We start from the raw sequence: 25,908 nt of genomic DNA, 5'->3' as shown, positions 1-25,908 counted from the left end.
GTTGGTGGCGCAATATTGGAAGAAGGAAGACTTGCCTACAATCCAAGAATGGACATTGAAAGTAACAAACTTAGCTGAAATGGCTAAAATATCGGCATATCTTAAAGATCATTCAAATGAGAGATATAAACGAGACTGGAAAAAATGGATTGACTATATACAAAATAAATACGGGACTAAGAAATTCCAGTTAGCCTATGCTTAAGATCAGAAATGATTTAAACTGTTAAAAGTTAGTTCAGTAAGAAGAAGCTAAGTTCAATCTAGAATGTCATTAATTTCTTTATTTCTTTTTTCTCAATAGATTTTAGACTGTGTTAGTTAAAAATCCATACCGTGTACGGGTTCTGGGAAGTCGGGGGGGGAAGGAGGAGGGGGGATGGGGGGGGTGGAGGGAGGGAGGGGTACACACAACAAAAAAAATTGTATTTCAATGTCTTAATGATTGACAAATGATGATATATTTGTGTTTGTTTTTTTTTTTTAAAGAAAAATAAAAAAGTTCTCTTAAAAAAAATAAAAAAAAAAAAAAAAGAGTTGTTAACCTAATTCTGGGAAGCTTCTTCTCCGGTAACATTTTACTGCAAACTAGGGCATACAAAACTTTTGTCAGACCAATTTTGACAAATTGCATGGTGCACCAGCATGCCTACCAACCCTGTCCTACTGTCCCCACTTATTTGTACTCATTTCTTGTGTTCATGTCCATGTTTATACGTACACCTGTTATGTCGTATATGTTTGACAAACTAAATAAAATAAATAAATAAATAAATAAACCATTATAATTGCTTAGAAGCGAGACAATGGCCATTTTAAAAGATTTATTTCCAAATATTTTCAAGTCTGAGGAAACATGTATTTACAAAATTCCCCCAAAGAATGTAGTTTTGAACATGAGCTGAAACAATCCAGATAAGGTTTAGCTTGAAAATGTTAAGTTTTTATTCTGTTGAGTCTTGCATTTGGGAAGAAAACTCAGATTCAGGATAGGGAAATTTGGTATGGAAGCAATAGGGGTAAAAAGGATTTGAATGTTCTGATAGGTCATAATTTAAAATGTAAGACAACAATGAGAGGGCGCTTCTAAAAAGGCAAATGTTATCCTGGGATGCATTAACGTGAACAGAGTCCAAGTTACAGACACTCTGGTCTACCCTGGTCAGTTTCTACTTGTAATATTATGTCCAGTGTTGATTACCAGAAATGAGATTGACAAACTGGAATGCATGTAGAGAAGGATTATGAAATGGCAAGTGGACTGGAATAGCAATAGCAATAGCAGTTAGACTTATATACTGCTTCATAGGGCTTTCAGCCCTCCCTAAGCGGTTTACAGAGTCAGCATATCGCCCCCACAATCTGGGTCCTCATTTTACCCACCTCGGAAGGATGGAAGGCTGAGTCAACCCTGAGCCGGTGAGATTTGAACCGCTGAAATGCAGATAGCAGTCAGCTGAAGTGGCCTGCAGTACTGCACTCTACCCACTGTGCCACCTCGGCTCGGCTCTACAAAGACCTGGGAAACAGTTAAAAAACCATTGGATTTTTTTGGGGGGGATGTAGATATTGTGTTTAGATATTGTAATGAAGGGTAAATACCAGCCACCACCTGAAACATCCACAGCAGCAGAGTATGAGTATCTGTAGACTTAGCACGTTTGAACACAAAGGCTGCTTTGATGAAAGAGCAGCCATTAGAAAAGGTTGAAGGAGATAGCAGATGATAACAGAGAGCACTTGTCAAAAGACCACTTGCTGGGTTACCTTTATCAGACCTATTCCAACAATCTCTCCCGCCATTTTACACTACCTGGTCAGAAAATAGAGCTGGTTCCTCATGTTGGGAAGAAGGGGCTAGAGAACACATGAATTATATGCCCACAGTAATTTATATTTCCAAGTTGAGCTTGGAAATGTTGGTGTGAGATCAAGAGAATGCTACTCACACTGATCAGTTTGCTGCCAGATCAATTTATCTACTTGGTTAGACGTGTTATTTTGCATGTTCTACATATTATATGCACATTAATTCAATGCTGATTTCACAATATTAACAATGATCTGCATTATGTTATAGACTTAGTTATCCAAAAATATATTCTTTTCCATAATTTTTGTTAGATTAGAACTCATGAGTTTATGATCCTTGCATACGTTTTACAAAATCAAATCATATCCAGAACTGTACACACTAGCATGCTTTTGCAATCAGCTCTATGAATGTACCAATGAATGAAAAATTTTATGTGGAAATCGTGGAAAATGCACACACATGCACAAGCAATATATTTTGTCATGAAAAGCTATCATGGCTAGGTAGACATCCCAAAGTGATTTAGGATATGAATCTAGAATAGAATTCTTTATTGGCCAAGTGTGATTAGACACACAAGGAATTTGTTTCCGGTGCGTAATCTCTCAATGTACATACAGCAATTGTGATATCATTACCATAGTCATTGTAAAATACATTCATCATAAAACATTGGATACGAGATTTAGTGGTAGTCATGGATACTAAATAAATAATCAACATAAATCATACTAGGATACTAAGAGAACAATATAAATCGTAAGATACAAGCAACAAAGTTATAGTCATAAGAAGATAAGGAGATAGGTAATAGGGAAGATGAGAATAATAATGGTAACACTGCCTTTTTAGATAGTTTGACAGTGTTGTGGGAATTAGTTGTTTAGCAGAGTGATGGCATGGGGGAAAAACTACCCTTGGGTCTAGTTGTTCTGACATGCAATGTCGTTTTGAAGGTAGAAGTTGAAACTGCATGTCCAGGATGTGAGAAGTCTGTAGATATTTTCACAGCCCTCTTTTTGACTCGTGCAGTATATAGGTCCTCAACAGAAGTCAGATTGGTAGCAACTGTTTTTTCTGCAGTTCTAATTATCCATTGAAGTCTGTATTTGTCTTGTTTGGTTGCAGAGCCAAACCAGACAGTTATAGAGGTGCAGATGGCAGACTCAATAATTCTATAGTGTATAATCAGGAACATTTATTTTAAAACATTATATCTAAGTTCTTCTTTATGTCTAAAACAAAAGAGAAAAAGCATTTTATATGGTGGAAATAAGTGTTTCTTAGCAAAGCTTTAACATTATTAATAGAATTTTAAATAGAACATTTAACTCTCTCCCTTAAAGAGATCTGGCAGGCTTTCAATATTCCTTTGTTTACAAGTGGCACACTGGCTTATTTTGGCTCGCTTATCACCTTCAGTTTTATTTTTATAGGGTTGCTCCCTATAAGTAAATGACCAATAGATAACAGATACTTTTTCTTCACTATCAGCACCCTATTTGGAAATTGACCCTTCCTTTGACTCACAGTTTATTTTTAAACTCCTTATTTGAATTCCTGAGCTGATCCACAACACCGATGATCACTCTCAGCTGTCAAACCCACTGTGAGAACTAAATGAGCTGTATTTGGGAAATGGCTCATGTGAAGGAAAAATAAACTGAGGAAGTACCCCATTTATCAAAGAAGAAGAAGAAGAAGAAGAAGAAGAAGAAGAAGAAGAAGAAGAAGAAGAAGAAGAAGAAGAAGAAGAAGAGGAGGAGGAGGAGGAGGAGGAGGAGGAGGAGGAGGAGGAGGAGGAGGAGGAGGAGGTGGTGGTGGAGGGGAGGGGGAGAAATTAAACCTTACTTTCTAGCAGTGGTATAGAGGTTAAGGCAGAAAAAAATAATAATCAGAAGTTCTAGTCCCACCTTTGATATGAAGCCAGCTGGGTGACCTTGGGCTAATCTCTCTCTCAGTTCTAGGAAGGAGGCCACAGCAAAACACTTCTGAAAATCCTTTGCCAACAAAACTGCAGGACCAATCCAAGCAGTTGCCAAGAATCAATACTGACTGAAAGGTACAAAAAGAAAATATATGCAAAAGGAGCAAGGTGGGGAAGGAAGATGAGGCAGAAGAACATCTGACGTATTCTGGTGTACTGTCTTTTACTAAATAAACTAGGCTTAATTATCTATATATTTATGTCTTATTATTCTGTAAAATGTTAAAAATTCAGTCAGTTTATTTTTTTTTGAAAGGGATGAATGAGGAAATTGAACATATAAATAAAGGCATGTAATTCAAATTTCTAAATAAACCCCCAGTCAAAACATTTGGTATTAGTAGAATGTTTATTTAGCTATGAAAAAGAAATGAATCCTTCGGACATTTGTGAAATTGATGGTGGTATATCTTGTATTATTATGATTGGTCATATAGTCCATCAGATGTTCAGGGTGGATTTGATATCTTTATTTTTTCAAGGACTTGGGACAAACAGATGTTTGATGATATTAACAGTACCATCACAGAATGCAAGCTGTTCCAAATAAAGCTGCCTTTTGCAATTGATAGATAGTGATTTTGTCAATGCCAATCCTGTTCAAGTGCTGTTCCAAATGTTTGTGGAATTGCATCCAAGGATATTATTACTATTGGTATCATCATTGCTTTCTTCTGCCATGATTGTTTTATTTGCAGATTTTTGTATTTTGTGATTTTCTCTTTTCTTCTACTGTCTCCAGGTATTATAATGTCCACATCAAGACTTCTTTGTTTTTCTTATCAACAATTCCTAAATCTAAGGTGTTGGTGGGCAGATGTTTGAATTCTAAAATCTCAGAGCACTTTGTCATCTTTTATATGACTTTGCCAATTTTCAATTCTGGATTTGTATGCATTTGTTCTTAAGGCTTGGTCTTGTGCAGTCAGAATTAGCCTCTCTGTCTCTTTCTTCGATGTTCCTACTCTTAGTTATTGGCAGATCTAGTTCTTATCTGCTAGATCTTGCTTACTATTTTTTTAATGTACTGCCCATGTAATACTTTGCCTTGCCAAGTCTCTCTTTTCTTCTTTATTTGATTTTTCTTGTAGGACAATATGACCTCTTTGATATTCAGTAAGCTTTCATGGTGCACTGGCATCAGTACATCTTCTTCACTGTCCTTCCAATTCCTTTTTTCTTCTTCAACTGTGTAGTATACATTCCACATCCACCTGTTATCATTGGTAAGTATAGTTTGTCAACGTTGCTGCATGATTCAGTCCCATTATTTTTCTAATCTACTTCAGCAGGAGTCTGGCCCACTATTTCAGTTTTATATCTAATGACTAGGATTGCCCAAGCTTCAATTGCATTGATGGTACTTCTGCCATTGAGTTTAAACCTTAAGATCATCATTCCTATGGTTTATTCCTAGAAACTATCTTACTCCTTTCAGTGTACTTGAAGTTGCCAGCTTGAAGGCTACCCAGGTGTTTGTAGTGATCTTCATCCAGACTCTCGATGTTATTTTCATAGGGTATCTTGATTTGTTCAGTTTTCCTTGTTTTTCACTGTTGATATTAAAAGTGGCACAATTTTCCAATCAAAACTCCACTGCAATACCTTGGTTATATTGTCAAACAAGCAATTCCCTTTCAGATGGGATTTTTTTCCATGCAGTTTCATATTATCCATGGAGGTAGGATAGCCTTGTAGATGTTTCTGATGTTTGATTGCCATGGCCCACTTTATCCAGTATTGATGACAAAGGAATAAACAGTACTGGTGATAGTGAGTTTCCTTGAAAAAATTCTCTTTTCAAGTTAACCTCTCCCCGAATTTTACCACTGACCAGCAACTGTATCTTCCTTTTTGCATAAAGCCTCTGAATTTTTCTAGTGACTTCTTCTTAGGCCCTGGGTTATGTAGTCATGTGGCAGGAAGTCAAATGCCTCCGTGTAACCAATCCAAACTACACTCAAATAGGTCTTCCTTCTCTTACGGTTTTCCAAAATCATCTTGGCAGTTAGCTGATCTTTTGTTCCTCTGCTGTTTGGGTGGTTTCCTTTCAGATGAAAGGAACTTTTTTCAACTAAATACTGTTGGACTATATTAGCCATCACATGAGTTAGCAATCTGAAAGTTGTTGGTGAGCAGATACTTGGTCTGTAACTGCCTGTTTCCTAAAGGAAATCAATGCAGAGTGTTCTTTGAAAGGACAGATAAAGGTAAAGATTCCCATCGCACATGTGTGCTAGTCATTTCCAACTCTAGGGGGTGGTGCTCATCTCCGTTTCAAAGCCGAAGAGCCAGCGCTGTCTGAAGATATCCCCATGGTCATGTGACCAGCATGACCAGCCAAAGACACATGGAATGCTGTTACCTTCCCACCAAAGGTGGTTCCTATTTTTCTATTTGCAGTTTTACATGCTTTCGAAATGCTAGGTTGGCAGAAGCTGGGACAAGTAATGGGAGCTCACTCCATTATGCAGTGCTAGGGATTTGAACCGCTGAACTGCTGACCTTCTGATTGACAAGCTCAGGATCTTAGCCACTGAGCCACTGCTTCCCAAAAGGGCAGATACTGAAGCTCAAATACTTTGGCCACTTAATGAAAAGAGAGGACTCATTGGAAAAGATCCCGATGCTAGGAAAGATTGAAGGCATCTTATAAACCTATGTTCCCCCCTTGAACTAATCTCCAAAAGTTAGTTGGACCTTCCAATTTCTTTCTAAAAAGATGCAAAGATGCCCAACTGTAGCTTACTAAAGCCACTTTAACTGTTTCAGAAAAAGAGAATACTGTTCCATTGGATCATTTATTTAAAATAATATTCAATCTCAATCCATGTGAAGGAAAAAGAAACATGAGGAGGAGGTTCAATACACTTGAAACAGCACCTTTAAATAGCAGGCTAAGAAATTTCAGAAATATTTCAGATATTTTATCTTTAGATAAAAATTACCACAGGGTTTTTTAGGCATATCTGTATTTCATTTAGTCATCCTGTTTGGTTATGCAATACCTCTCTCCGTATTTGAATTGATACAATCCAAGGAAATGTTACCAAATATTTTACAGTTTACCTGGACAAGACCATGATATGGTTGCTGTATATACAATGAAATAATTGTGTCAGTTTTTGTTGCAACAATCAAATCCAGAAAACACACATGGGTAACTGATTCAGCAGGATTAAATAACTTCTTTATATACATAATAACACATGAGACATATATACAATACCAAGAGTGGTTCTTCCAACATGGTATAGAGGAGAGAGGAGGAGGAGTTTTTGGTTTCAGTTCAGCAGCTATAGTTTGCAACTTTAGCACATACTGAGAGCTACAAAGGTAAGCCGCGCCCAGGTGCCAAATGGGTTTCAGGTCCCATTGGCTGACTTTGTACCTAAGCTCTATTCAAGTTCATGAATATACTCTGACAAATTGTTCATTTTGCTCCTGTTCTTGGTCTGTCCTGCCTGCTTACTCAGTGTCAATTCTTGTAATCTGGTAGACAAAATCTAAACTCTTTCACTGTGGCAGTTTTTACTTTGTTTTGCTTCTAAACTCTTTGGTGAGGAACATTTGTGTTCTATGGCTAAGCAAATACTGAATGTTGTTTCATACATAGCCATTAATAACATAAATTCTCTGGGGGATGAACTGAATGGCATAGTGAGAGCACTGAGTTATTTATTGCCATAGCAAATAAATTTTGCTTTAGCCGATAGAAACCTTTACAGCAAGTGGTTTTGCAGCGTATTGCAGAGACATCTCAGCCCACGTTGACAAATTCATCTCATGCTCAGCTGTGTGCAGGCATTCATCAAATTCTCAGGACCATGAATGAAGTTCATGGCACCCGCCAGACCATGGTTTGCATTTAATTACACTTGAGCAAAGACAATACAGGTCAGGTGGCAGAACATAGGCTGTGCCTGAAAAGATACTGCAGTGAAAATTCAGGCATTGCATCAATGTGAGAAATTTGTTATAAATGCATTCAGTTGTTGAACTCATTGGCACAAATAACCAGGCCAAGTACTGGGGGATGCCTGCCATTCCAAAGCAAGAAACAACTTGCAAATCAAGATGTGGATATGAAAAATCACTAAAAACATTTTTTTTACATGGGAAAAGAACAGATGGCATTTCAAATTGCAATAGCAAATCCCAACCTTTCCATCTTAAAAATGGGTCTTTGGGACTTATCCACAGTTGTCTCTCCTTTTTAATCCTCTTGTTTCAGTGGGAGAAAGATTGTGAGCTACAAGTAGAGCATTAAGTCATGCAGGGCTTATCTACAGTATGTCTTAATGCATTTAGCACAAGCCTGAAATTCCCAGCAAATGTGGGAGTTGAAGTCCAATCAGTCTGAAGATAACTCATTTGGAGAAGGCTGTATTTGCCACAGTCATTATCACTTTTGCATATGGCATTAGGTGGTCTGTGATCTTTAAAAGATCATGGAGGATGGGGACGGTGCCAAAGGATTTGAGAAGGGCAAGTATTGTCTCCATCTTCAAAAAGAGGGCTTAAAATATTCTGAATAAATATAGGCTGGCTAATTTGACATCAACACTGGGGAATATACTGTAATAAAAGATTAAGCTGTCAGTTTGTGAACCTTTAGAAAAGTGTCTAGCATTCACAAAATCATGAAATTTGGACCATTCAAATGAGTATAAATTGCAAGCTTAAGTTCTCTAAAAGAATCTGACCAACTAGCGATCAAGGGAAATGCACAGGAGATAAGAGAGGAATATAAGGTGGGCTGGACTTAGATCTCTTGCAAGTGTGCAGGTGTGCAGGATGACTTATGATGCCCTGATTCCTCCTCGAGTCATCCTGGTCATCTCCTACAGAGGAGTCCTTGGAGCTCTCTGAGTTTGGTTGTTTTCATTACCCAAAATAGGTAACATCATCCCATTTACAAAACAATGTAGAGTTTGACCGGTAACAGGATGTGTTTATTGAGAATTTTAAAAAACCTTATTTCATCTCATTATTTGGCAGAATGATCATTTTAGCTAACCAAAGGAAGATGGTGAACATAGGCACCTTGACTATACAAAGTGTTTGACAAATTCACCCATGAAATTCTACACAGATGTCACATGTGGGCTGAATTAAGGTCTTAAATAGATAACCAATGGTTGAGCCAACCACTAAGAAGCATACATGAATGCTCCACTTCCAGCTGGAAGGAAATGTCAGCTGAAGTTCTGCTGATGGTTGTTTTTGGCCCTGTGCTGTTCAGCATATTAAGATGAGAACTTGAATAAAGGATTAGAAAATAGTATCAAATATGCAGCTGACTCAAAGACAGGGAAAATAATAAACCTGTTGGAACTATGTAGTTTTATTCCCATGGGCTGCTGTTAAACACTGTTGAGGCCCTTCTATTCTTCAATGCTGAATCAGTCTTGGAAAAAGGAGGAATCTAATTTGTCAAACAGGGCACTAGGCCACCCTATTCCTATTAAACAGATCACCACAGCCTTTCTATTTTGTTCATGCCCTCATGTAGTTAAGTAATTGGGGGTTAATGTTACTTTGGGCTGATAATAGCAATAGCACTTAGACTTAATTACCACTTCACAGTGCTTTACAGCCCTCTCTAAGTAGTTTACAGAGTCAGCATATTGCCCCCAACAATCTATGTCCTCATTTTACTGACCTCGGAAGGATGGAAGGCTGAGTCAATCTTAAACCTGGTGAGATTTGATCTGCCAAACTGCTGGCTGCCGGTGATCAGTAAAAGTAGCCTGCAGTACCGCACTCTAGCCACTGCACCACTGCAGCTCTATAATGCTAGTATCTGAAAGAAAGCTTCAGTTTGATGAAGGTAAATAACGAGCTCAGTGCATTCTCTGTTTGAGTTGAAATCATTTCATTTAAATCAGTTTATTCCCATTAAACTCTGGGAGACAATGGAGGACTGGAGAGGCTTGGCATGTTATGGTCCCTGGGATCATGAAGAGTCACACACCACTTAGTGACTGAACAACAAAATTGCCATTAAAGGCAGTTGTGCTAAACTACATTAAAATCCTAGTCTTTAGCTGAACCAAGTTGCAAATATGACTTTAAAAAAAAAGAATATATTAAAAAATGCAACTAAATCTCCGTGTACATAGAGACAAAGATTTGGAGAAGATTCATTTTCTTTGCCAATGATATGGAGGGCAAAATATTTTCCTTGAATAGCACTACTTCTAACTGAAGCAGTTAAAGTAATCTAGGCAGACTATGAGTCGAAGAAAAATTAATCTATCACGTTGAGACTATCTATTTTAAGCAGTTGAAGCAAATGTCTAGTGGCTATGTATGCATGCATACACAACACACACACACACACACACACAGCTTTTTTGCTACCCACCACCCTAGTCTGCTGCCTGTTAAATAGGAATCCTATAATAAATTTTATAACTATCATGTCTGTCAGCCTAGTGCTATTATCTAGTGTTATCTCTATAATTCTCTGTCACACATAGACATGTAAACAATACATATACACACCCACATACATAAACACATTTTACAGGCAAGACTTTTTCTTTTGATTTATTATTCTGTATTACTATTTTTAGGAACTTCTAACAAACAGCATTCTGCCCCTAAGTCTCTATCTCCTGGTAGCTATCTCTTGCATTTCACAGGATGCTAGTCTAAAACGATGTCTGACTATAAAGGTAAGGTAAAGGTTCCCCTACCACATATGTGCTAGTCATTCCTGACTCTAGGGGGCGGTGCTCATCTCTGTTACAGAGCTGATGAGCCAGCGCTGTCCGAAGACGTTTCCATGGTCATGTGGCCGGCATCACTAAATGCCAAAGGTGCTTTCTACTTGCATTTTTAACTGCTTTCGAACTGCTAGGTTGTCTGACTATAAGGACAAATAAAAAGAAGAATTTGAAAGCATCACACAATTGCACATTGCCACCCATACTATGATGACCATCAATATTTGGTTCCCCATGGTCTATAAAATTCTGCAACCCTCTGAGAAAAAATACAATTCTACTATGGTTGTTCTCTTGCCCTCTTTTGATTAAAAGAAACCCCACCCCAATAATGTCTGATACTTTGGAAACTTCATTTTCCAACTTCATTAGCTAAACACAAAAATGTTTTTATACCTGGGGAGAGAAACCCTGTTGTGATTAGTGCTGTAGGTTAATGAAAAAATTCTTACTAGAATGTTGTTGTTAGTTGCAAAGTTTTGTTCGACCCATCGCAACCCCATGGATAGTGTTCCTCCAGGCCTTCCTGTCCTCTACCATTCTGTAGAATCCATTTAAGCACATGGTGCTTTGGTGACTCCATCCAGCCATCTCATTTACTAGAATAGTTTTAAATATTTAAGTTACTGCATTCTCCTACAGTACCTCTCCATTTTAGCATTATATTTTATCCGTGTATGGTCCCCCTTTCCCCCTCAAGTCTTGCTAGGCTGCCTTTGTGCTGCTGGTAGGGCATTCCTGGGAGGGATGAGTAAAAATATACTGGAAATATCCATCAAGAGAATACATTTTCAGTAGAATCACTAAAGGTGTGAAGATCATCACAGCTAAAATAAGCAGTTATAATGTGGCCTGGAATTCCCTGGAGATCTCCCATCCAAATATTAACCAAGTCCTACCTTGCTTAGCTTCCAAGCCTAAACAAAGCCATCCAGATGCCCACAGTCCAATAACCAGCTTCCCCCATATCAAGATCATGGCCATAGGAAGTAGCGTAAAGGGCTTTTCCTCCTTTTGTTATATTTAAATATTGTAAATGCTAGTTATGAAAGTTAGCTGGGCACTTGGCTGAGGAATCTAATAACGAACTCTTACTCTCCAAGGGAAGGTCCTTTGACCAATTAAACAGCCCTGAAATAAACAAGGCCCAGCTAAAGTGTATCATAAGTAGTGTCCTTTAGCCTCATGCTTTCACAGACCAACCACCATGCAGACAAATGCTTAACTAGCATTGAATCTAGCATTTGACTAGATTGAATCCACAGCCTTTTGCAAAGAGGAACAGAGAAATATTTATTTAAACAAGAAGCATCAACAGCCAATATGCTCTTATAATTAAAAGAAAGGCTGTAGACAGAGTAGCAACACTTTGTGTTTGAGCCATGGAATGGATACCAGCAGAATTATATAATTAACGTCTTCAGACTTCGGTGTTTTCTTTCTATTTTTGTCATAATTATTTCAGTTATAAAATCACCTAGACAGCTCTTGAACTGAGAGTCTCAAGATTAAGAAAACAGAAGAAAGAAAAAGAAGCAGCCTGAAAACATACTTGTGAATTTTTCTCTTAACACATTTATTTATTTATAATAACAATAAGAAAAATATTTATAAATGTTTGAAAAATCCTGAATAATTTGTGAGCCATTCCAAAACCAGGCATTATTCATCAAGTAGATGAAATAATAATAATCATCATCATCATCTGCAACAATATCTGTAACACCCTCAAACATCCAGATTTACCTTTCCAGGTCCCTGGTAAGGACTCGATAGGTAGACAAAAATGCCAAAACCAGAATGAACATCTGGATGACTGTGTGATTAATAATAAACAACAGCAACAACAACAATAACAACTAGACATGGCCAAGTTACTAAACTAATCCACTGGTCATTATGTAAAAAAATACGATTTATCATATTTTTGGGAGTATAAGACACACTGGAGTATAAGACACACCAAGATTTTGAAGAGGCAAATTAAAAAAAAAGTTTTTGCATTCTGCAGACCTCCCAAAACTGGCCCATTTTTTGCAAAAATGGGCCCATTTTTTCAGAAAAGGGGCATGAATAGCCTTTAGGAGGCTTATAGAGTGCTCCAGACGGGGGCAAAATGAGCAAAAAACAGCCCATTTTTCACTCATTTCTGCCCTCCCCAGCCCCCAGGAGCACTCTGAAAGCCTCCTAAAGGCTAGGCATGGCCATTTTGGTGAAGGGGGTGGGGTTATGGGAGGCAAAAAATGCTGTATTCAGTGTATAAGACACACCCAGATTTTCAGCCCTTTTTTTGAGGGAAAAAGATGCATCTTATACTCCGAAAAATATGGTATATTTATTTACAACAAATCAAAATAAAAGTATATGCCATAATAAAAGAGAATTCTGTCACTTGTCATATAAGTCTGGAGTAATGCCAATATAAAACGAATCAGAATTTCTGGGAATTTAAAATTGTACTTCTCATGTTCCTATGTCAGCATGAAACAATTATATAATAAGGGTGGAGGTTCGTTCTCTGAGTTTGTGGATTGGTTTCCAAATATTTCATTATTAGGCTAGATAGCATCTTCAGCAGAATTTAGAAATATCAGTGTTCTGTAAATGTCAGTCACAAAAACACACGTGACACAAGTCTCACAACTCCTATGTAAAAAAATGGAGTCATTCACAAACAATAATTTTTTTGTTCCTGCTTTTAGGAATTGCTGAGGGAAAGTAGTTGAATCATGGAAGATAAACACTCTGTACTATCCCAAAATAAGGAGCTCTAAGTATCTCACTTATGATATTTATTTATTTAGCATATGACAAATGATACATGGTCTAGAAGTATATATTAATATTCCACCTAGATTAGTAAAATACAATAAAATATAAATGCTAAAAAGATCTATGTTCAAATACCAATGTTATAATTACCCTGTTTGCCCCAAAATAAGACCTCTCCTGATAATAAGCCCAATTGGGCGTTTGAGCGCATGCGCTAAAATAAGCCCTTCCCTGAAAATAAATTCTCCCTGAAAATATTGCAACATATCAGCAACCATGAGGTGACCGCACTTGCCGCCTCCTGCACCAAAGAAATAATAAGACCTCCCCAAAAATAAGGCCAAGCTTATTTCAGGGATCAAAAGAAAACAAGACCTTGTCTTATTTTCAAGGAAACATGGTGTCTTTGGTGAGAAATATTTATAGATAGATTAACAGAGTTCGAAGGGACCTTGTAAGTCATCTAGTCCAACCTCCCATCCAGTGATGGGTTCCAGAAAGTACACTCCGATACTGGAATACTGGTGCCTGCTGCAGGCACCGTACTGGAAAGGTGCTTTTGAGGGCCTGCCCACCCACCCACATTCCTTACCTGTATTTGAGCCAACAGGGCCATTTGCACACATGCATGCAGCGTATGGCGTCTGCGCAATGCTCTGCTGAGCAGCTGGAGCATCGCAGGGCGGTGGGTGTGCATGCATGCGCAGTGCGCAGTGCGCATGCATGTGGTGGACACTTGGCCCTGTTGCAGGGTACTGGTTGCAATGGGACCACTGCTCCCATCACAGCTCCCACCCAAGCAAGACAACCTACATGATCCCCAACAAATGGCAGTCCAATCTCCCCTTGAAAGCCTCCAGTAATGAAGCTCATTGGAGGACTATTTGGAAGAATAGACCTGCAAGTGAGATTTAAATTACCATCCTTCCCAGCTCAGAGCTGGTCATAGGTCTAACAGTCAATTCAGAAATATATCAGCATGAACTTCTGTAACAGTCTTCCCTTACTGAATTAGAATTGAACTGAACTGCTTATTTTATCTTTTATTCATTCATTTGTTCATTCTTTCCATAGTCACCCACCTCACATCAGTGACACCTTGTCTTCTCCTGACAGCAGGAGATGTAGGAGTTCGAGTCCAGCATATTTTAAGAGCATCAAGTTGGCAAATACTGTTCTACAATATTCTAGTGTAGGACACGATGAGAATAAATCAGTTCAATTCTACTTAGACTAGCTGTCGCATGCAGGAATTAGCATGAGTATAGCAGACAACAGGTGTAACCTCCCATGTTTTCCTTTTCTCCAGTGTAGACAACTTGAAAGGTTTTTTTTCTCCTTGGGCTTTAGGCCAGCTGTTCACAGAACAGCATTTCACACCATACTATGTCAATCAAGAGATTAGAGATGATAGAAGAAACAGGCTGCAAGCCAATCAGCTGTTCTTGCAACTGGCTTGGCAACTGTGCCACTGGAGAATGAAGCTTGAATTGTTTTCTTTTTTAATTTCTTTTTTCCCCTTTTCCCTCGTCTTTGGCCAGCTTAACATTTTAATTAAAATGAAAATATGTTTACTCCTTCAATACATAACAGTACAATTGTGGGAACACTGGCAAGCCCAACAGTCTTCAAATATGTCCTTTTGTGTCCTTTGCATGCCTTCACATCAATTCAGGGAAGAACTCATGGAGGTGAGATATCCCTGTTTGCAAATCCCCACCTTCAGACACAACTGAAATACACGGGCCATCCTTCTTAGTACCATATTTGCAAAAGGCAGCTTTTGAAGGTCTTATGTGTAGCTTATGAAAATTATAACAATGTCCAGAGTTCTTAAACTAAAAGTGACATTCTTACGCTTCGGCTTTATACATTTGGTTAGATTTCTGCTTCCCTTATTTTTCTAAAAATAAGTTTACTAACCAAACCAATAACCCTTATGTTCCAGCTTATGAGGGATAGTAATTTAAATGTCATTAAAGATCTGTCAGTAAAAATAGATGTTGATAGATTACACAACGAGGCTGCCTAAGGCTCCTACTGTATTTGGCTGAGGAGTTTTTAACTCTTCTGTCAAAATATGTGCCTTTTGCTTTATTTTGGAAAACAGAAAGGTGGCATTTTGGTTCTTCCTGTCCAAAATCTAGGAATTGAGAACTTAATCAATTTATGCCAGTTCTGAAAAAGAAGTAGGCATTTAACAGTGCAGTCTTCCAAGTAGGATATTTTAATTTTTAAATTTTAATGCAAATTTTAAATTATTATGAAAAATTCCCTTTATTAAATCAAGGAAGCCCAGTCACTAGACAGAAAGTGAAGATTGCTTGTATACTGTAATTGTAAATTTAGCAGTGCCTGAATTCTTATGCAAAGATAAATTATCTTTTCATCTTACATTCAGCCAAAACTTTGTTTATATTCTCTGTCTGTTCCAAACAGATGAGAGACAATTGACTAATCAAGCTCTTACCTTGTTTTATCTATTTTTTTTCTGGCCATCTGTTTATCAAAATGCACTTGGCATAGAAATTATCCAGAAGGACTATTTCAGAGTTGCACAACTCTCTCTAAAGATTCTAGAGAAAGATGGGCATGTTAAAGGAAAAATTAATAATATCAATAACAGAAGCAATACTAGCAGCAATGGCACATGTCCCAAGTTCTCAGAATTAAAGATGACTTGCATAATTCTTGAACTGAAAATGCTTCAAGATGTTCTGAAATAAGGGGTATTACTGCCTGATGGTTACACCTGTATTCCAGTCTACATATGGTGCTTGACACCAGCTGCAGCAACAGGAACATTTCAAAATCTTGTAACAAGATACAGAAGGATGAAATAAACAATTTAATCTGCAAAATCAACTGTAACAATTGCAACCAGTTCTATGTGGGACAAACATCATATCAATTAAAAATCAGGATCCACAAACAGAGCTGGCAGCCAAACGCCACAACCCCAAATCCTTAATCTCTACTCACACTGACACCAAACAGCACCACTTTGATTGGAACAACACAAAAATCATTGGCCATGTGACCACCTGCCATGCTCATGAGTTCATCAAAGTCTGGAATTCCACAAGCAATTCAATCAACAGACACATTGACTTACAACCAACCTACAAACCCCTCAGAATCCAAATCAATTGCACAGATAACCAGAGGCAGCACTGAAATCTCAACCAACCCACAAAAGTGCCACCACAACCAGCACTTCATCTCCCATTGACCCTCACCTGATGTAAACTCGCCACACAACACCCATTACAAGTCTCCCATTGATGACACACACCTGACCCATCACAAACCCTACTGGCCACACAAAGTCCTTATAAACAGAAGAACACTGACATCCCCTAAATTCAGCTGAAGTTGTTATCTAGCCTGGTAACGAAATGTTTGGAAACTTGCCCACAAGCTCAAAGAATGAACCTTCACTCTCATGGAGCCTTATCAAATGAACATTTTATCACAGAAGGGAACATAGTAAAATTATCCTCACCAAAAGTAATCAGTAATAATCAAACTAAATAATCATCCATAAATCTCAACCAAAGTCTGAAAGTCTTTTCCCAGGATATTGGTGGCCAACCTTCATGAAAATAAAAGATGTGTTGTTTGTCATTTTCTGAAAAACAATTTAAGAATATATCAAAAATGTGGAAGCAATGTTGCTAAAGCAGAGACAGAAATCTTAGCTGCCTATTACTTTTCTGCCCACAGCTAGCTAGATTCTGATATTCTGCTGCCAAAGCTAATTCTTTAAGGTGAAATGCTTGATCATTTGGTCCTAGAAGACTCAGTGTCTAGATAAAGATGAAATGAATGAGCTTTCCATTTGATATCAATGTGCTAAAGTTACCATCCTAATATATTACAAAAGAAAATGCCTTCCTCAACAGTGATGATATACAGCAAACTACTTAGTAAACTATCTACAACTTTCCACTCCTACTGCTTCTTTTAGTAACTGCAAGACGTGAACAGTCACAATGACAATCTATCATAAGGTTATGCTGTTGCTTAAAAATCACTGGGAGAATTTTTGCAGTAACTTTATATTCCCATCTAAGTTAATTGAAGACATTATTAAACTGAACAGGGCGATCCATGCCCCATTGGGTGATTGCTTCAGAGATATTGCCTTACCTAAATAGATAAACAGGATGACCAAGGATAGGCAAAAAAAAGCAGTAAGCACAGGAGCAGACTCCAACTTCCTGTCAATTTCCCCATAGAGTTTCCTTGTGGGAATCTGGCTAGGAGCATTGGAAATCTTCCCTTCCTTTCCCTTTTCTTCCCAGCAGGCGGATAACCACTTGCTAATGGATAAGTGAAGGATTGTTATGGAGCTGGAAAACTGTTATGGTACACTGAAAATAAAAATCACATGATCACAGCAGCAGCCAGTAGCACAAGTATACAGAAGACTAGTGAGTATCCTCAATATTGTTGCTGAACTAATTTCTCAATGTTTCCACACAATGGGGTGCAGTCTGTTGAAAATAGAACTTTACTTGATATATATTGCAACAGAGCAACTTCTCTATTTATCAGGGTGTTACCAAGATAAGTGAACTGGTCCACTGCCCATAGTTTCTGCATTTTGACTGTGACTTTGAGTTCTTTGTAGGCGCATGAGAAGCAGGCTGATATATGACTTCTGTATTTTGAATATTAATGAAAAATCCAGGGTTGTCACATGCTATAGATAATTTATCCATACTAAATTACATTTCTGACTCTGAGTCATTATTAAGGGCACAGTCATCACCAAAGAGGACTTTTTTCCAGTTTCCTTTGCTTTGGTAATAGTCTCCTGAGGTTGAAAAGCTTCCCATCAACTTTGTATTTGAAGCTTATTCCAGCATCACTGTCCTCAAAGGCATCATTCAGCATGACAGTAAAATCGTGCAAACATGCAGCTCTGTTTGACACCATTAGCAACTGGAATGCCTTAGAAGATTCCCCATCATGCAGCATTCTTCCCCTAATGCCATTAGTTGGTGTATTATCGGAATGAATTTGGCGCGGAACCCAAACTTAACATGATCCTCCACAGGCTTTGTCAGCTGATCATATCAAAGACTTTTGTGTGATAAACAAAATTTGCAATGCTTTTCATGAAGTAATGCCTGTATCTCCTTATCATTCTCATCAAAACAAGTCATGCTGCTTCTAAGTAGAGGGCCCTAACGTCTTCAGTGCAGATGAATGGACAACATCCCTGAAGCATTCCCAGTCATCCTTAGCATTGCCAGCAAGATATAGGTCAGCAAGCTTAATTTCTAAATCTTCAGACAGTGCTGAAGCCGTGGTGATGATCTTCAGCCTGGCCATCTTAATTCTTTTCATGTCCTTGCTTCCTTGTGGTCTCTTCTTGGGTCTGATGTGGAGCTTCATTTTGGAAACAATGAGCCTGTGATCTGTCCAACAGTCAGCGCCACACATGGTCTTGCTCACTCTGATATATAGCTTCTCTTTTCTCCAAGCAATGATGTGCAGATAGTCAACTTACAACCATTCACGTAGCAACTGTTTGAAGTTACAACGGTGCTGAAAAAAGTGACTTATATGCTGACCTGGGCTGCCTGAGACAGTAAAAAGCACACATTTAGTCCCAAAAACCTTCTTTTTATTTCAACGGCTGTTAATTATGTTCATTCACAGCCCGGAATAAGGCACAAATAGTTTGTAAAGAGTCTGACAGAAGTCTGCCACAGTCCTTCGGGATAAGCTGATAAGCACCCACCTTTATCTCCTGAAACTCTGCCAAAGACCTAATTGGCAATTAGCTTTGTGAGGCCACATGGAGCACAGAGTCAAAATGAAGCTTCAGAAAGTAAACCGACCAGAACGAACAAAGTTGCTTCCTGCAAAGGCTCACGTGACTTTACTCCTCCTTTATGTTTTATGGGAGGGGCCAATCATCTCCATGCCCTACTCCCAAGTCACCCTTTTGTCTTAATTGTTCTTGCCTTCTGGAAGCTCTGCACATGCGTACACTGGGAACAGGCTCCCCCTGTTCCTATGATTTGATGATGTACCATTCTGGAGGCTCCGGAGGCAGCACGTAACTACCAGATGGCACTAGCCCCCTCTCTGCCTCTGATGCAAAGCCCTCGTCCAAACCTTCCCCAGACTCCAGGAATGGCCCATGTTCCTCCCCAATCTCCTCACTGTCTGATTCTGCTGCCAGCTCCGCAGGTTGCCAGCAAACCACAACAACTTATGATTGATCCTTGTATTTACGATCATCACAGCATCTCTGTGGTTACATGATCAAGATTTGGGCCCTTGGCAACCAGCATGGATTTATAATAACTGCAGCATCCCAAGGTCACATGACTACCATTTGCAACAGCCATTTCCCGACAAGTAAAGTCAATGTGGGAAGGCAGATCCACTTAATGATCATGTGCTTCACTTAACTGCAGTGCTTCTCTTAACAATTATTTCCCAAAAGTTCATAAAACAGGGTGCGACTCACTTAACAACTGTCTTCCTTAGCAATGGAAGTTGCAGTCCTATTTGTGGTTGTAAGTTGATGACTACTTGTAGTCAATAAGATGCCAATTGCTCCAAGAGTTACAGGTAAAAACTAAGTTATATTAGTGATGGGGAAGTCATGTGCTGCACAAGTCTTCAATGAGAGTAGACCATTGCTATTTTAATTGCCCACTCCATATCCCCCATTGACTCCCTGCCAGGTTGCAGAATTGCACCTCGCTCTTGCAATAAAGTCACAAAGTAAGATCAACTTGTCAGTGCTGCTCACTGCTGATAGTAGAGCATTTAATTCTTCATAGAGCCTGTCATAAGGGTTCTCATAATGGTTGGTCATTGTTGGGGCATTGGTGGTGGGTGTATGTGTATGAGTTGAATTAACATCTGCATACATATGCATAACATGAGGTTCTTGGGACACCTTGTCCTATTTTTTTCACACCAGCAAAAGGGGATACTTGCATTCTCTTTCTCCATATAGGTTATCAGAAAAAGGTGCATTAAATTGTTAGAAGTCCAAAGTATAATATTTAAATATAATTGTATGGCAGTATAATATTTAAATACCACTGTGTGGCAGTTGGGCGGCTATATGATTAATAAAAATAAATAAATATAAGGCTTGTCTGAACTCTACTCTCCTAGGACCTTTGCAGTGAAAACTATCTGTGTACAGTATTCCACCTTTGGTTCACTTGGATGATAACACTGCTGAAATTGAGACATCTCAGGTGAAATATATCTGGCTGTTTTCCCTGCCAGACAGCAAGATAGCCCTGTGTTTGAAGGCAGTGTTAAAATATTATCACCAGCACATTGGGGTAAAGATAATCTGAATTCCAAGTGACACAGCAGACAAAATTCACATAACCATCAGGTCCTGAAGCAGCAATAGCCTCCTTTTTCAAAACATTACTTATTATCTGGAACTGCTAAGAAGCTTATGCTGCTGTCTTATTCCTGTCAACCACTGGATAAATTTGCATTTTCCTTTGCTCTCTGATTAAATGCTACAATATTCAGTAAATCAGATAGCTTTTTTCTCCTGTATTTCCTTTAAACAAAATTAAACGCTTCTTCTTTCTCAGATTTAATTCATAACTGAGAGGATTTTTAATTGAAAAATCACTATCATCCAAATATAAAATACTATATGAATAGAATAAAATAGAATAGAATTCTTTATTGGCCAAGTGTGATTGGACATACAAGGAATTTGTCTTTGATGCATATGTTCTCAGGGTACATAAAAGAAAAAAAATATTCATCAAGAATCATAAAATACAGCACAGTGATAGTCATAGGTTACTAATAAGCAATCAAATCGTACTAGGAAACAAATAAAACAATATAAATTGTAAAGATACAAGCAACATGGTTATAGTCATAAGTGGGAGGAGATAGATAATAGGAAGGATGAGAAGAATAATAGTAATATAGTCTTAGTAAATTATTTGACAGTGTTGTAGGAATTAGTTGTTAAGCAGAGGGATGGCATTCGAGAAAAACTGTCCTTGTGTCTAGTTGTTTTGGTGTGCAATGCTCTGTAACATCATTTTGAGGGTAGAAGTTGAAACAATTTATGTCCAGGATGTGAGGGTTCTGTAGATATTTTCACAGCCCTCTTTTTGACTCATGCAGTATACAGGTACTCAATGAAGGAAGGTAGGTAGCAATTGTTTTTTCTGCAGTTCTAATTATCCATTGAAGTCGGTGTCTGTCTTGTTTGGTTGCAGAGCTAAACCAGACAGTTATAGAGGTATAGATGAAAGACTCATTGATTCCTCTGTAGAACTGAATCAGCAGCTCCTTGGCCAGTTTGAACTTTCTGAGTTGGCGCAGAAAGAACATTCTTTGTTGTGTGTTTTTGATGTTAAGTGTCCATTTTAAGTCGTGAGATATGATAGAATCTAGAAACTTGAAGGTCTCTACCGTTGATACTGTGTTGTCTAGTATTGTAAGAGGTGGCAGTATAGGAGGGTTTCTTCTAAAGTCTACCACAATTTCTACGGTTTTGAGTGTGTTTAGTTCAAGATAGTTCTGGTTGCACCACAAGGCTAGTTGTTCAACCTCCCATCTGTATGCAGATTTGGTCTGTATACAGATTTGGTCTGTATGCAAATAGAGTCCTTCACACATTTTCCTGGAAGTTAATGGTTGATAATATCTGCATAACATGTTAAATAGAGGACTAGTTTGTTCTAGTGGTTAAGGCACCGGGCTATGTCTTAGCCATGAAAGCCAGCTGGGTTACTTTTGGCCAGTCACACGCTCTCAGCCCAAGCTATCTCACAGGTTTGTTATTGTGGGGAAAATAGGAGCAGCAATGTAAGTTGGATATATTCATGCCTTTGTTATTTCTAAAAAATAACAAGGAATACAGTTAAATAAATAAATAAAAATAGGATTTGTTTACCCAACACCTTGAGCACATTATAATACATTCTGTAGGGATTATAATTTCTAGTTTATTTTTTGACTTTTTTTCTTTCAGAGACCATAATTAGAATAATTAGAACTAATTTATTTTATTGTGCCTTTGAGTCAGTTGTGATTCTTGGCAATGTCCTGGGCTAATCCTGCAGTTTTCTTGGCAATATTTTCAGCAGTGGTTTGCCATTGCCTTCTCCCTAGGGCTAAAACAAAGTGACTGGCCAAAAGTCACCTAGCTGTATATTATTTTATAAACTGTAGTACTGATTTCAGGTGACCCCCACCTGAAATCAGTAATCCATAATTATCAGTAGTAGGGAACTAGTAAGTGTGAGATTGGTATGGAAAACAGGTCTGTTGGATAGTTGAGCATATGTTATTTATTGATGTTTATAAGTCAAATTCACAGACTGCCCAATTCATAATTACAAAGCAATACAATGCAAATTTTAAAAAAAGCAATAACCCAGGAATTAATGCACAAAACACATTTATACATTTTACATGGAGGCACAGATTCTCTAAGGTAGTGCCTGAAGAAAAAAATAAATTTTCAAGGCCCATTTAAAAAGCTTGAATCTCAGTGTTTTTAAATTGTGTACTGTTATGTTCGTTTTTACCCCCTGTCTGTACCCCTTCCCTGACTGAATTGTGAGCCGCCCTGAGTCCCCTTCGGGGAAAAGGGCAGCATATAAATGAAACAAATCCAAATCCAGTGGAATTCAATTCCAGAGACCAAAGACTGTGACAAATAAGGCAAAGCACCATGTTCGTCTGTTTGTTACTTTGGAAAACTGCATCAAGTGTTTGTATACCTCTGACAGGAGTCGAGAGAAACCCAATATTTGGAGGTTCTCACAATGCTATAGATTTGTGCATTCACGATAGATTTATAACACTAACTGTGCCTGTGGGCCTTATAATATTGGGAAAGCCTATTTCATTGAGTTAAACATCCAGTTATGATAAGGTGTTTCTTGGGATTCTAAGCCACTAGGAATTTTAAAAAAGCATGCAATGCTATCAAACAATCTGAACTGCTGAAGTGGTTTTCTGAATCCAAACTGCATTAAACAACAACAAAAAAAGCAGCACTTTAGCTTTATAGATTTTATTTCTCCAAGATATAACTGAGTTACATCACAAAGGTTGTTCAGCAGCTTGGCAGGTTTCCAGGCTGACAATATGCAGCATCTGACAGAGCTCATTCTCCTTGACAGACCCATTCCTGAAGTTCAGTCCCTTTGGTTCCAATTAAAATAAAATAAGATTTAGATATAAGTATTTGCTGAGATCAAGGATAAATGCTCTATCTTGAACTGCTTTAACCACAACATGCAAAACCCCAACAAAGAGGTCTACAGATTATTTTCCATAGGATAAAGGCTATGGTGGTTATAGTACTGCCTTTTTAAAAAAATGTAGGTTTATCCTATGTGAATACACAAAACATCAGACAATATTAATGCTAATAGCACTTAGACTTATATACCGCTTCATAGTGATTTTTACAGCCCTCTCTAAGTGGTTTACAGAGTCAGCATATTCCCCCCCCCAACAATCTGGGTCCTCATTTTACCAACCTCGGAAGGATAGAAAGCTGAGTCAACCGTGAGCCTGTGAGATTTGAACTGCTGAAGTGCAGCTAGCAGTTAGCTGAAGTAGCCTGCAGTGCTGCACTCTAACCACTGTGCCACCTCAAAATGCTGAGATTTTAGAATTCTGTTTGTGGGTGGTACAATATGACCACTTTATGAAGAATTGAAGAAGCAAATATTTCCTTGGATTTCATAATCTCAGGCTGCCAGAGAAAAGTCTACAGGTTTGGATTCTTCTGTACCATTTGACTCTGAAATCTCAACTAACCCCCAGAAGGTAATTCCCCAAAAAAATAAAACTGAAGGAGTTGAATTTAGGTTGTCTGGAAACATTGTCTGAAACAAGTTTGTTTGAATTTAAAGTTGTGAGGTTAATCTCAAAATTAAAATGAATTCATAAAGGTATGTAAATTCTTGGCTGTTGAATAGTCCATGCCAGATTCAATTTACTGTGCAGCCCAGAATCACATAATCCAACTTTGAAGATGCAAATATAGTTACTGAATTTTCAGTAACTTATGTATATATATATCTTAACTGTGGCTGAATGAATGGCATAAAAAATGCTTCCGTGAACTTATGGTTCAATTTCATATCTAAATATGAAAGCAAAATCTTGAAATAGATCAAGGGAAAGAGGAATAAAAATAAGAAAATCAATAGAAAAAAATGCACAAAGATAACTATTTTGAGGAAAATATTACTCTAAATGAGTACTTTCACTGTGATAGTAAAATTGATCATATTGAAAATGTATTTGTCATTTTGACTTTAATTTAACAGATTAAAAGAGTTGGAAGGGACCTTGTAGGTCATCTCGTCCAACTCCCCACCCAAGCAGGACACCCTACATCATTTCTGACAAATGGAAGTCCAGTCTCTTCTTGAAAGCTTCCACTGATGAAGCTCCCACAACTTCTTAAGGAAAGTTGTTCCATTGATTGATTGCTCTCACTGTCAGAAAATTTCTTCTTGTTTCCAGGTTGAATCTCTCCTTGTTCAGTTTCCATCCATTATTCCTTGTCTGGCCTTCAGGTGCTTTGTAAAATAGCTTGACTCCTTCCTCTCTGTGGTAGCCCCTCAAATATTGGAACACTGCTGTTATGTGTGGTCCCTGGTCCTTCTCTTCACTAGACTAGCCATGCCCAGTTTCTACAACCATTCATTATATGTTTTAGCCTCCAGTCCCCTAATCATCTTGGTTGCTCTTCTCTGCACTCTTTTTAGAGTCCCAACATCTTTTTTATAATGTAGTGACCAAAACTGGATGCAGTACTCTAGGTATGGTCTTACTTGTATTGTTGTTGAACTGTTGCTTTATTAGATAGGCAAACATACAAATAAATTTATAAAGTTGTGTATTTTAAATTGCACTTTGCTGGGATATCAGAGTAATTCTGCTCTGCAACCTAAGAGACATTCCACATTGTAATTCTAAGGTGCTTGACTTCCATGACTGTTTCTTAAGCCAGATCCAGAAATTTTAATCTTGATTGCAGTGGATTGGCAACAAGGCCAAGGTAGTGTTCAGTTTAGACTGTGGTCACTGTAAGACCTGATTTACTGTACCTTTTCCCATCCAAGGCCTGACTGGCTTCTTGCCCTTTCCATCTATACAGGGAAGGCAAGTCTCCTTGGCTGGCTTCTGGGTAAACCAGTTTACTAATGCCTTCCTAGTGTTTTCCCAGATATCTGCCTTCACACAGACACAATCACAGACACAGATACACACAACTTGTCATATTATGTCCTTTGAGAATAGCATAGAATATTTTTTCTCTTTTTTTTCTTACTTTTGTGATACTGTGTTTTCCCAAAAATAAGACAGGGTCTTATTTTTTTGACCATCGAAATAAGTGCTTATTTTCGGGGAGGTCTTATTATTTTTGAGGTGCAGGAGGCCCCTTAACCTCAGCCCAAGGCCCGTGGATCAGCTGATCCAGAGAGGGGTGGAAGTTCTGTCTCTGTTTCTGGCACACTCTTGCCAGTCCTAGCATCTCTGGGCCTGCTGCTCTTTTTGCAGCCACCACTAACAGAAGGGACACAGTAGATAGGATG

This window comes from Thamnophis elegans, chromosome 1 (genome assembly GCF_009769535.1).
Source record: "Thamnophis elegans isolate rThaEle1 chromosome 1, rThaEle1.pri, whole genome shotgun sequence".
In the NCBI taxonomy this organism is placed as follows: domain Eukaryota; kingdom Metazoa; phylum Chordata; class Lepidosauria; order Squamata; family Colubridae; genus Thamnophis; species Thamnophis elegans.
The sequence above is the reverse complement of the archived record's forward strand: the minus strand, read 5'-3'. Positions refer to the sequence as shown.